This window comes from Coenobita brevimanus, chromosome 17, assembly GCF_032717465.1.
Source record: "Coenobita brevimanus isolate Jiangsu-jjx chromosome 17, ASM3271746v2, whole genome shotgun sequence".
Classification (NCBI taxonomy): Eukaryota; Metazoa; Arthropoda; class Malacostraca; order Decapoda; family Coenobitidae; genus Coenobita; species Coenobita brevimanus.
In genome coordinates this window covers 15,159,763-15,170,475 of record NC_136970.1, presented here as the reverse complement: position 1 = coordinate 15,170,475, position 10,713 = coordinate 15,159,763, and the positions used below count along the sequence as shown (strand labels likewise).

Sequence of the window (10,713 nt, the reverse complement as noted above, 5' to 3'; positions counted from 1 at the left end):
AGAAATATGGAACTGAAAATTTAGGAAGGTGAGGCTCAATACGCTGTTGGTGTGACAGAAGAGGAAAGGGGCGATAGGGAGAGAAGGAAGGAAGAAGGGAAGAGTTTAAGAGAAAAGAGAAGAGATAAGATGAGAGGAGATGAGAGGCGAAAGAGAGAAGATATGAGAGAGGTGTTGGTATGAGGGATAAATGGGTGCCACTCTGTTTTTATCAAACCATTCGGTAAGACAGCCTAAGCTCATATTAATAAACTAAACTGCCTTTACAAAAAAAAAAAAAAAATCCCAACAATGACTGCACCAATGAGAGGGTCACCGCAGATGGGTTTTAACCTTTTCACCAAGACAGACACACCTCACCTGTATCATACACCCATTACCATAATTTTCAGTTGTCTTCTACGTTAACCTCCCCATCTCTCTCTCTCTCTCTCTCTCTCTCTCTCTCTCTGTTCTGATTGGTTTTGCTTCCTATCTTTACCACTTGCCCCTTCTCTTCCCTTCATTCACTTTATCTTCCCCTTTCTCTTCTTTCCCTACCACCTCCCGAATGTCATTCTCTTCCTCCAATCCTATACTGCTTTCCATGGACTGCTTCCTCTCTTTAACTTCCTCTACTCCTCATCTTTCTCTCCTAATCTCTACCTCTTCTCTTCCCTCCTAACCTATTCTTTTTCCTCTTATCTCCCTTTCTGTCCACTAACCGGCATCTTTAATGGCTCTTCCCTCTTGAATTTCCTCTCTTCTCCCTTTTTTACCTTCCTACTTTAATCTCTCTCTCTCTCTCTCTCTCTCTCTCTCTCTCTCTCTCTCTCTCTCTTCTTCTTCTTCTTCTTCTTCTTCTTCTTCTTTTCTTCTTCTTCTTCACCTTCAGTGATGCTCATGTATTTGATTCCTCCTCTCCTCTGAGTAATTTTAATTAGTCTGTAATAACTCACAGGGTTTTAACACTGTAGCGAATGGACACAAATCTATATGTTTTGTTTCACCTTAAATTATGCACACACACACACACATACACACACACACACACACACAAACGTATTCTCTACATCTTTCATCACATTCCAGTTCCACGTTAAAACATCAACACATTTTCACACACTATTACCACAAGCACAACGTTTCTGCCTTACAATTTGGTCTGAGGTTTTATTGTCTGAAAGGTAACTCTGTCACTCAGTGGTGGCACGTTCATCGTTTACCTTGAGATATTTTCATAGTTTACTCACTCCAAGGTTTTCCAAGTGAATGAAGTGTTCTAAATAAAGTCCAGCGCAGTTTTCGTGAACTGGACCGAATATTTGATGATGTTTTGTGTGTGTGTGTGTGTGTGTGTGTGTGTGTGTGTGTGTGTGTCGCCACTGCCTGAATGAACTATACTTCTTTTTTTTTTTTTACCTTAACCTGGCCCAGAACTGCCATCTCTCCATTTGAATACTCAGTCCCAGCAATACTAACACTAGAGAACGATGCAAATCACGAAGTAGTTCTAAGGAATGGATGTAGAACCATACTGTTGTATTATTCTGCCACTGAACCACATGATATTTGCAACAAAAGAACAAAAGTTTGGCCCAGATTAAGACGGAAGAACTATAATTATAGTTGATCCCAGGAGAGGAAAGTGAAGTTGTTAATAATACACCAATTTTTTATGACCAACTATTATTAAATACTACAGTATATGTGTGTTGAAGACACTGTGGCTAGCCACATTCAATGCACTGGTGGTATTGGTGAGGAGAACACACACACACACACACACACACACACACACACACACACACACACAGTTAATTCCTCTGACTTTTCAGAGCACGTTCTTTTCTTTCCTGTGTGTTCATAAACATGTTGCATGTTTTGTCATTCCATCCTCTCCTGCCTCCTTTCCCCTCTGTCTTGCATACAGGGAAGTACACAAGACCAGACACAATAGTAAGGAAACACATTATTCACTCCAAGATAGGATCAAAGTTTGGAATCTGTGTATGTGTGGTTGAGTTTACTGGGTAATAGATTGTGAGACTAGTTACAATGACGGTTTTCATAGAGCAAAGTATAACCCACATCTGACAGCTTACTCACATAAATCCCAGATGTAACTATAAGCAAATTATAGTGAGTCATAAATCCCAGATGTAACTCTACGCAAACAAATTTTAGTGAGTCATAAATCCTAGATGTAACTCTACGAAGCTAATGGGCAGTGAGTCATGAATTCCAGATGTAACTCTACGAAGCTAATGGGCAGTGAGTCATAAATTCCAGATGTAACTATGAGCAGACTATTTGTAGTGAGTCATAAATCGGCCAGGTAGGCATCTGTGTGGTGTTGTGTGGACGTGCAGTGATTTAACAGGTCAGTGGGGTGCCGTGGTGACGCTGGTGACACACGTATTTACCATCTTGTACAGAACACGGAGCATCAGGCTGAGGTTTAGAGAAAGTCCAGGTGAGGGGTGCGGGTAATGTGGTGCCTGTGACATCATGGGAATGTGGTCGGTGGTGTGGCTGTAGTGATAGTGTGACATGATGTGCAATACCGCAGTGCGGTGAAGGTGTAGTGGTTGTAGTGTTGGTGCAGTGTGAATGGGGAGAGTATAAAATAATGGCTGTAAACAAGAGAAAGATGACGATACTCATGCTGAAAGTGGGGGAAGGGGAAGATTATTTCAGGGGTAGGGTACAAGACAATAGAGGAGTGGATACAAAGGAACAACTAAGTACTGGGTGTGCTTGTTAAGAATGCTACTGACATCTTACTGGGCTCTTAATGAGGAGGAAAGTTTTATCGTAATTTCTTTTCCCATCGCTACGTCATTCATCTTATCCACATAAAATCCTCTTTTGGAGATTTTCATTATTTACAGAACTTATGAGTCTGGTCCTGCTGTAGTCTTACATCTCTTTCTTAATTTATCCTACCTGTTAATGATGACTGTGTAACGTGTGTTATATTTGACATTCTAGTTTTACTTATCTTAACTGTTATTAGTTTATACTGTTTTTTAACACATCTACTAGTTGTTTTTACTTTTATTTGTAAACATACTCGTTATTAGTTTTTATTTTTATTTGTAAACACCACCACCCACCCACCCACCTACCCATAAAATCTTGTATCAAATATAATACAAAATGTAATACATTTATATGGTATTTTCAATGACCATAAAAAACACAGCAAATTTGCTTCTGGAAATTGGTGTTAAGTTCAGAAGCAAAAGCATTTTTCCTTCCCATGCCCAAAGATGGACGAAAAAAAATTGGTTCTGCTGAAATCGTAGTGAGATATCAATTGCCATTAACTCTTCTCACCTTACGTGACGATGATTAATAACTTGACTGAATTAATCGTCGAAAAAAGAAAAAATACTTTCATATACCGTGTGATCAGAGGTGTATGGTGTGTAGGACTACTGGGCCTTGAAAGCAGACTGTGAAGCCTATGCCCAGAGTCGGTCATATATATATATATATATATATATATATATATATATATATATATATATATATATATATTGTTACGGAACAGAGAAAGATAATGTACACTTTAAGTGAGAATGCTAAAAATCATTACTGTCCCGTAAAGTTCCAGGTCCAAAACAAAAGAGTTAGGTAAAATTACAAGTTAAAGTTTAATGCTCAAACTAACAACAAAACATTCAGGACTCATAAGGATAATGTAATGGCAAATAAACAGGTTAAATATATGGTTAACTGCAATAGCCTCTATTAACACGAAATTAGCAAGAGTAAATTTATCTAAGTCAGCCCTGATAAAATGAGATACCAGATAATACTCAGTGAATGCCAGATAAATTATTACAGATACAAACTATTATCAAAAATGACTGACAAAGAACCCTACATAAATTACAAACTTCACTAGGCCCACAAATTAAACTTATGCTATACAGTACAAGAACAAAATGCAACAACGGTTATAATCAAATTACACACAGCTGCTAGATGTTTGGAGATTTCTTGAGCACTCACAATAATAATATCTGTACAGGGGAGGACAGAGATGTGAACAAAATGAGGAGCAGATCTAAGTGGCAATGATGCAGAGACTGAGCTCATTATATAGGGGCCGGCAGAGCTTGATACAACTTGTAAGAAGGACGCGCAAATGAAGCCATGGGGACAAAGAGTTGACAATCCCGCACTGAATAACAGAAAGGACGACTTACTCTACTATAACGGTAGAAGGGGGGGGACTGAGGCAGAACACGCTCGTGATCAAACAGGCAGCACACTGTACGTTAGAATTACACAAAGGATGATGAAATCATAGGCTATGTAACAATATATATATATATATATATATATATATATATATATATATATATATATATATATATATATATATATATAAACACACGTCTGACAAAAAAAAAAAAAAAACATTACTGATAATTAAACCATACCATCAGAAATCACTCGTTTAGTGACAGAAAAAATTCTAGTCCAGAAATGTTTTTTTTTTTCTTTAAGTAACAGAACAGAGGAAAGAAAAACAAATGAATAATAATTAAAAAAAAAGATCCATACACCAGATTACCGGCGTCCTCCATTCACAAAGTATCTGTAATGTTTCTGCAAAAAGTCTCAAAATTCTTAAATTCAGTTAGTGTAAAGGTAGTGTAAGATTTTTTTTTTTTAAATCTCCTAGTCTCCAATCATGGTAGTAAGCTGCAACTCCACTACTGTCAAAATTTATTTTTAAAAGCACCTTTCTCAATACTGGGCCAGACTTTTCGTTTCCTCATTTTGAAAACTGATGAAAAACAGCATAAGTGAGGGAAAAATGAAAAGTAAAAAATATTATGAAAGTTCTTAACATATCATACGTAGTGCTTTCCTACCATAGGATGATAAAGGTCAATAAGTGTCGTAGAAATGTTAACTGTTATACAAATGGTGTGTCAATGTATTACTGAGTGTATACTGCCATATCAACACAACCAAACTAAAATACATAACCTTACCCCGCAATACCTCAGTAAGTATCAGGTAAGTACAGTGGTAATGCTAACTGTTATTATAAATAGTGTGTGAATGTATAAATGTGAGTGTATACTACCATAACAACACAGCCACACTAAAATATATGACCTCACTCCTCCACTACTTCTCTAAGTATTCCAATTATTCTTGCAGTCAAAACCAGTTGGGAAAATGAGAAGGAATATAATGCAACACTGAAAATTTTACGATGTTAAACCTATTCACAACCGCCATAATCAATATGAACAACAACAAAACTATATTTAATGGTTACTTATTGGGTGGAGTGATGCCTGGTGGTCTAGTGGTGTAAGGGTACCAGTAATATTGATGATCAGGTGGTGTCAGTCGACTCGAGTTGGCAAGAGGCGGTTGGAGGGATTTTTTTTTTTTCTCCACCATGTAATGTGGCAGGGGTGCAGGCCAGTAGACTCGCCTAACCTCGGGTACCTACATCTTGAAGGGACAATCATAATTTCTTATTAACTCGTCGTCACGATGTGGCCATGATCTGCAAAAGAGGGAAAAAACCATTACTGATATTTGTACGGTGTATCCAGGGTTCTTTGCTGACGTAGGCTTTTTGACACATAAGTTTTATCAATAGTTTATTGCGCCAATTTATGAGGCACTCAAGCTAGTAACTTGCCTAGTAACGTAATCTACTCTTCTATTTAGTACTTTGAGACCAGCTGTTTCTAACTCGTTTTCAGAATATTATCGCCATCGTCTAGTCCCAGTCGTGTTACCCACTTAACCACCTGTCTCTTGGAAGTGCAAATTTAGTTTTCATAATTTGTGGTAATGTGAACTGTGGAGTGGCACTAGCCGTTAGTGTCATAACGGTAACTGTCTCCTGCAGGCAGCGGCAATTAACAGTCTCGCACAGCCAGTAAAACTGTTTGCTTGTTGTTGAAGGGTAGGAGGCAGGGTAGAGGGAGAAGGGGAAGCGTGTTGGTGACTACCTTCTATTCCCCCCTTCAAGCCGTCCTTTTCCTCCTCATCAGTCCCCCTCACTTTCTCCCTTTCCATCCAGTCCCTGGTCTGCCTAGTCTACTGTTTTCAGGTACAAATGGGTGGATGGATTGGGCAGACATGAGTGTGTGATGACCTGGAATGGTCGTATGAGGTAAGGCAGGCAGGGGGAGTATGCCCTGTGAAGATGAACAATGTATACTGGCATCACTGATGGTGTAAATATGGGAGTATACTCCGTGACGATAAACACTGAATACAGGTACCTATGGTGGTGTAAATATGGGAGTATACCCTGTGAAGAAGGTCATTGTATACTGCCACTAATGGTGGTGTAAAAATAGGAGAATACCTTGTGAAGATGGACATGAATACTAAACTGCTGGCAGTGTATGATAGTATACCCTGTAACAACAAGAACAACAACAACAACAACAATAATAATCTATCTATCTATCTATCTATAGCCCGACGCCCTAATCCCGCAAATGGTGGCCGCAGACAAAACGCCTCCAAGTCACTCTGTCACCCACCATTTGACTACCCTCCCCCCAACTCACCCCCCTCCTCCCTCATATACCTCTCAACTCCATCCCTCCACCTCATCCTCGGTCTACCCCTCCCTCTCCCTCCCTCCACCTCACCTCTTAGTCAGTCTTTCATTCTCCATTCTCTTCACATGTCCAAACCACCTCAGGGTATTTCTCCTAATCTTCTCAACCACATCCACATCCACGCCACAACGTTCCTTCACTTCTTCATTCGTCAACCTGTCCCTCCACCTCACTCCACATGCTCCTCTCAAGTAACTCATTTCCACTGCTCTCACTCTTGACTTGTTCCCCTCTTGCAAGGTCCACGCCTCGCTTCCATACGTCAGGGTAGGGATCACAATACTATCATGCAGTGACTTCTTAACTTCCATACTCACCTCCCTATTTCTCATCACTGCTTTCAGTGTACCAACAACCTTCCTTCACTGCTGTACCCTTTCACGCACTTCATCCCCCAAAGTTCCATCCTTACTCATCACACTACCCAAGTACTTGAATACACTCACATTCTCCACATCCTGACAATCCAACCTCACTGCACACTCTGTGACTTCATTCCTCTCAAATACTATAACTTTACTTTTGTTTACATTAACTTTCAGATTCCTCCTCCTCCACACTGTCCCAAATTCATTCACCAAACCTTGCAACTCCCATTCATCTTCACTCAACAATACTGTATCATCAGCAAACAGCAACACCGGAATCTTCCAAATCTCACCCTCATTCATTAGAGCCACCCCCACATCCACTGCCCTACCTTGCACCTCCTTTACAACCCCATCCATGTATATATTAAACAGCCATGGAGACATCACACAACCCTGTTTCAGTCCCACATTGAGATCAAAGAACACACTCAGCTCACCATCCACTCGCACCGTAGCCCTAGCTCCCTCGTACATACTCTTCACAGCACTCAACAATTTCCCCTCCACTCCATATATTCTTAATACCTTCCACATACCTTGCCTATCTATTCTGTCATAAGCTTTCTCCAAGTCCATGAAGGCAGCATACACTTTCCTTCCCTTCTCTAGATACTTCTCCACTAAACATCGTAGAACAAATATCTGATCTACACACCTTTTTCCCTTCCTAAATCCCCCTTGTTCTTCTCCAGCTAGCTCCTCTGTCATATGCTTAACCCTATCAATGAGGATTCTACCACATATTTTACCAGTCACACTAAGAAGGCAAATACCTCTATGGTTACCACATACTTCTCTCTCCCCTTTTCCTTTGTATAAAGGAACAATTATACCTGATTTCCAGTCCTCTGGAACCCTTCCCGCTTCCCAAGCCAATCTACACAACTTCCATATCCACTCCACAACAATCTCACCCCTACACCTAAGCATTTCACCACACACTCCATAAATTCCTGGGGCCTTTCCCAACTTAATCTTCTTCATCGCTTCCACTACTTCCGCCCTACTGATCTCTTCCTCCCTCCTCTTATCTCTTCTTCTCCCAGCCATTCCCCAACCACTTATACTCACACTGCTCTCACTCTCTACATTCAACAAATCCTCAAAGTGCTCCTTCCATCTCCTCAATTTCTCTCTCTTCTCCACCAACAATCTATTATTCCCATTTTTCACTCCCCTACTATTTCCCCTTTCACACTGCCTTACTTTCTTTACCTTCTTCCAAAACAATTTCTTACTCTCCCTCCATTTCACACTCAGATTCCTCCCAAACTCTTCATCCACTTTCATCTTACTCTCCTTCACCAGTCTCTTAACCTCCCTTTTCATGCTCACATTTACCTCTCTCTTCTCTCTCTCATCTTCTCCCCTACCTCTACTCGCTAACCATTCACTATATGCCTTCTTCTTTTGTTCCACAGCTCGTTTCACCTCATCATTCCACCATGCTGTCCCTTGCATACCCTTGCATCTCCTCCTCACTCCACAAACCGCCTCACACGCTGCGCCTATCTCTTCCGTGAATATCTTACATACGGTACATCTTCCACCCCTTCCATCTGCTCTAGCTCATACCTTCCCAATCTTTCTTCCACTATGCTCTTATACTCTGTCATTTTCTCACTATCTTGCAATTTCTCTACTCTTCTTACAGGAGCTGCTTCCTCCTGTCTTCCCCTGCGTCTCCTTAACCATTTTCTTTGCAGCTCTACCTTGGCCATCACTAAGTGATGGTCCGAGACTCCATTCCCCCACCCTCTTCACACTCTTGCATCCAACACTTGTCTTCTCATTCTTTCATCCACACACACGTAGTCAATCACTGCCTTTCGTTCAACAAGTTCACCATCCATCCTCCTCATTACTCTCCATGTATACCGGTGGATCATCTTATGACGAAAGTAGGTGTTGGCTATTGCCAACCCCTTACAAGCACAGATGTCCACCGCAGCACTACCATTCCCATCTAATAATAATAATAATAATAATAATAATAATATGAAGTGCTAACCCGTTGAAATCCGGTCCCTCTTTTACACTGTTTATACTAATATTAATAATAGATACTAATAATAGTGATAACAATAAAAATAATATTAATAGCCTACATGGGCGATCTGTCGTTACCTAAATGCAGGACGAGTGTATCGTCTCGTTTACCAAATTATGGGCCTTTATTGCTGTCCTCACAATATAAATTACATAATAAACAACTAAAATGCACTGTAAAGCCTCAAATATACTTACAGCCTGGATAAAACAGGAAATGTATCATTGAGAATGGCAACACACCCACACTTAAAGCCTCACCACGTGACACTGATGCATCCAAGATTCTAGAAATCTAGAAGGATGACGTTCGATTTAAACACCAGAGATATTTTAATATTTACCCATCAATACAATATTCTTTTAAAATGACCACAAAATGACTTAGAAATTTTTATATGCAGTGAATTTATTCATTGTTCTTCGTATTTTGTAAAAGAAATGTACACAGGCAACCAAAGAAAATAACTTAAAACTTTTATGAACACAGGCAATGCACAAGCATATTAATTAAATATAGATTCAACTCTTTCAGTTAATGCGGGATGCAGGCAATACCAGGACTGCTTTTAGTAATCACAGATAGAAATTCCATGACATGGGCGGTTCACTGTAAACCAGAGTTAGCTTATATGTTTACGAAAGTGAATTAGTTGCGGAAAAAATGACTGACAATGGTACTTGGCAGCACAAAACTTACCAAAAAGGTCTTCCCCCGGACCCTGCCCCCCATCTTGTTCATGTTCTCTCTCTCTCTCTCTCTCTCTCTCTCTCTCTCTCTCTCTCCAGTGAGATGCTCTGTTCTTACTACAGGTAAAGGATTTTCACTGACGGGATGTGGAGGTTGTAGGAACTGGAAAGGTTGGATAAAGCTTTAAGAAACCCCTTCAATACTTGACGCTTTTATTTATCTATTCATAACCACAGAGAGAGAGAGAGAGAGAGAGAGAGAGAGAGAGAGAGAGAGAGAGAGAGGTCATATGTAATAATATATGGACACAGACAAAGAACAGGGATGATAATGAGGTCAAAAACCACATTTTATATACCAAAAAGACAGCAGAAATTGAAAAAAGGAATTACAATACAGTAAACTTGTATGGAAAAGGGGAAAAAAGAAGAAATGGATAAAAGGGGGAAATGGAAGATTAAAATAAGCAACAAGAGATATATGATTAGCATTTTGGAAAATATGTACGGAAATGAAAATGGGATGAAAGAAAACGGTGATACGAAATTCAAAACAAATTATTGTTATTATGCCAACGGCCATACCACGTTGAGTACACCGCTTCCCGTCCGATCAGCGAAGTTAAGCAACGTTGGGTCTGGTTAGTACTTGGATGGGTGACCGCCTGGGAACACCAGATGCTGTTGGCATCCCTACGTGAGTGGGGTTGGTGGAGGATTGGTGCCCCTCCCTGTAAAACAATTAACTCTAAGCCCTTGGCCACCCCGATTGGGATACATGGCGTCTGGCAATGGATGGATGGATGGATTATAAATGGCAAATGATGAATTGAAAAGGGGGAAGAAATAAGACAGAAAAGATACATGAAATTTGAAGGATAATTTTATTGACAATAAATATAAACAGAAAAACCATCTCAAAATTATCACCATTATGAACCGATGTTTAACTTTCAAAAGCAAGGCCAATATTCTGCTCGGTTAAGGAAGGTCCCTAA

At 40.0% G+C, this 10,713-nt stretch overlaps 1 non-coding gene across 1 annotated transcript; it reads left to right on the top strand.

The window, feature by feature from the left end:
* Nucleotides 1–10,286: 10,286 nt before the first annotated feature.
* Nucleotides 10,287–10,405, top strand: LOC145391296 (5S ribosomal RNA). Its single transcript, XR_013895810.1, has one exon. It is a non-coding gene; the product is annotated as a 5S ribosomal RNA (ribosomal RNA).
* Nucleotides 10,406–10,713: the final 308 nt, after the last annotated feature.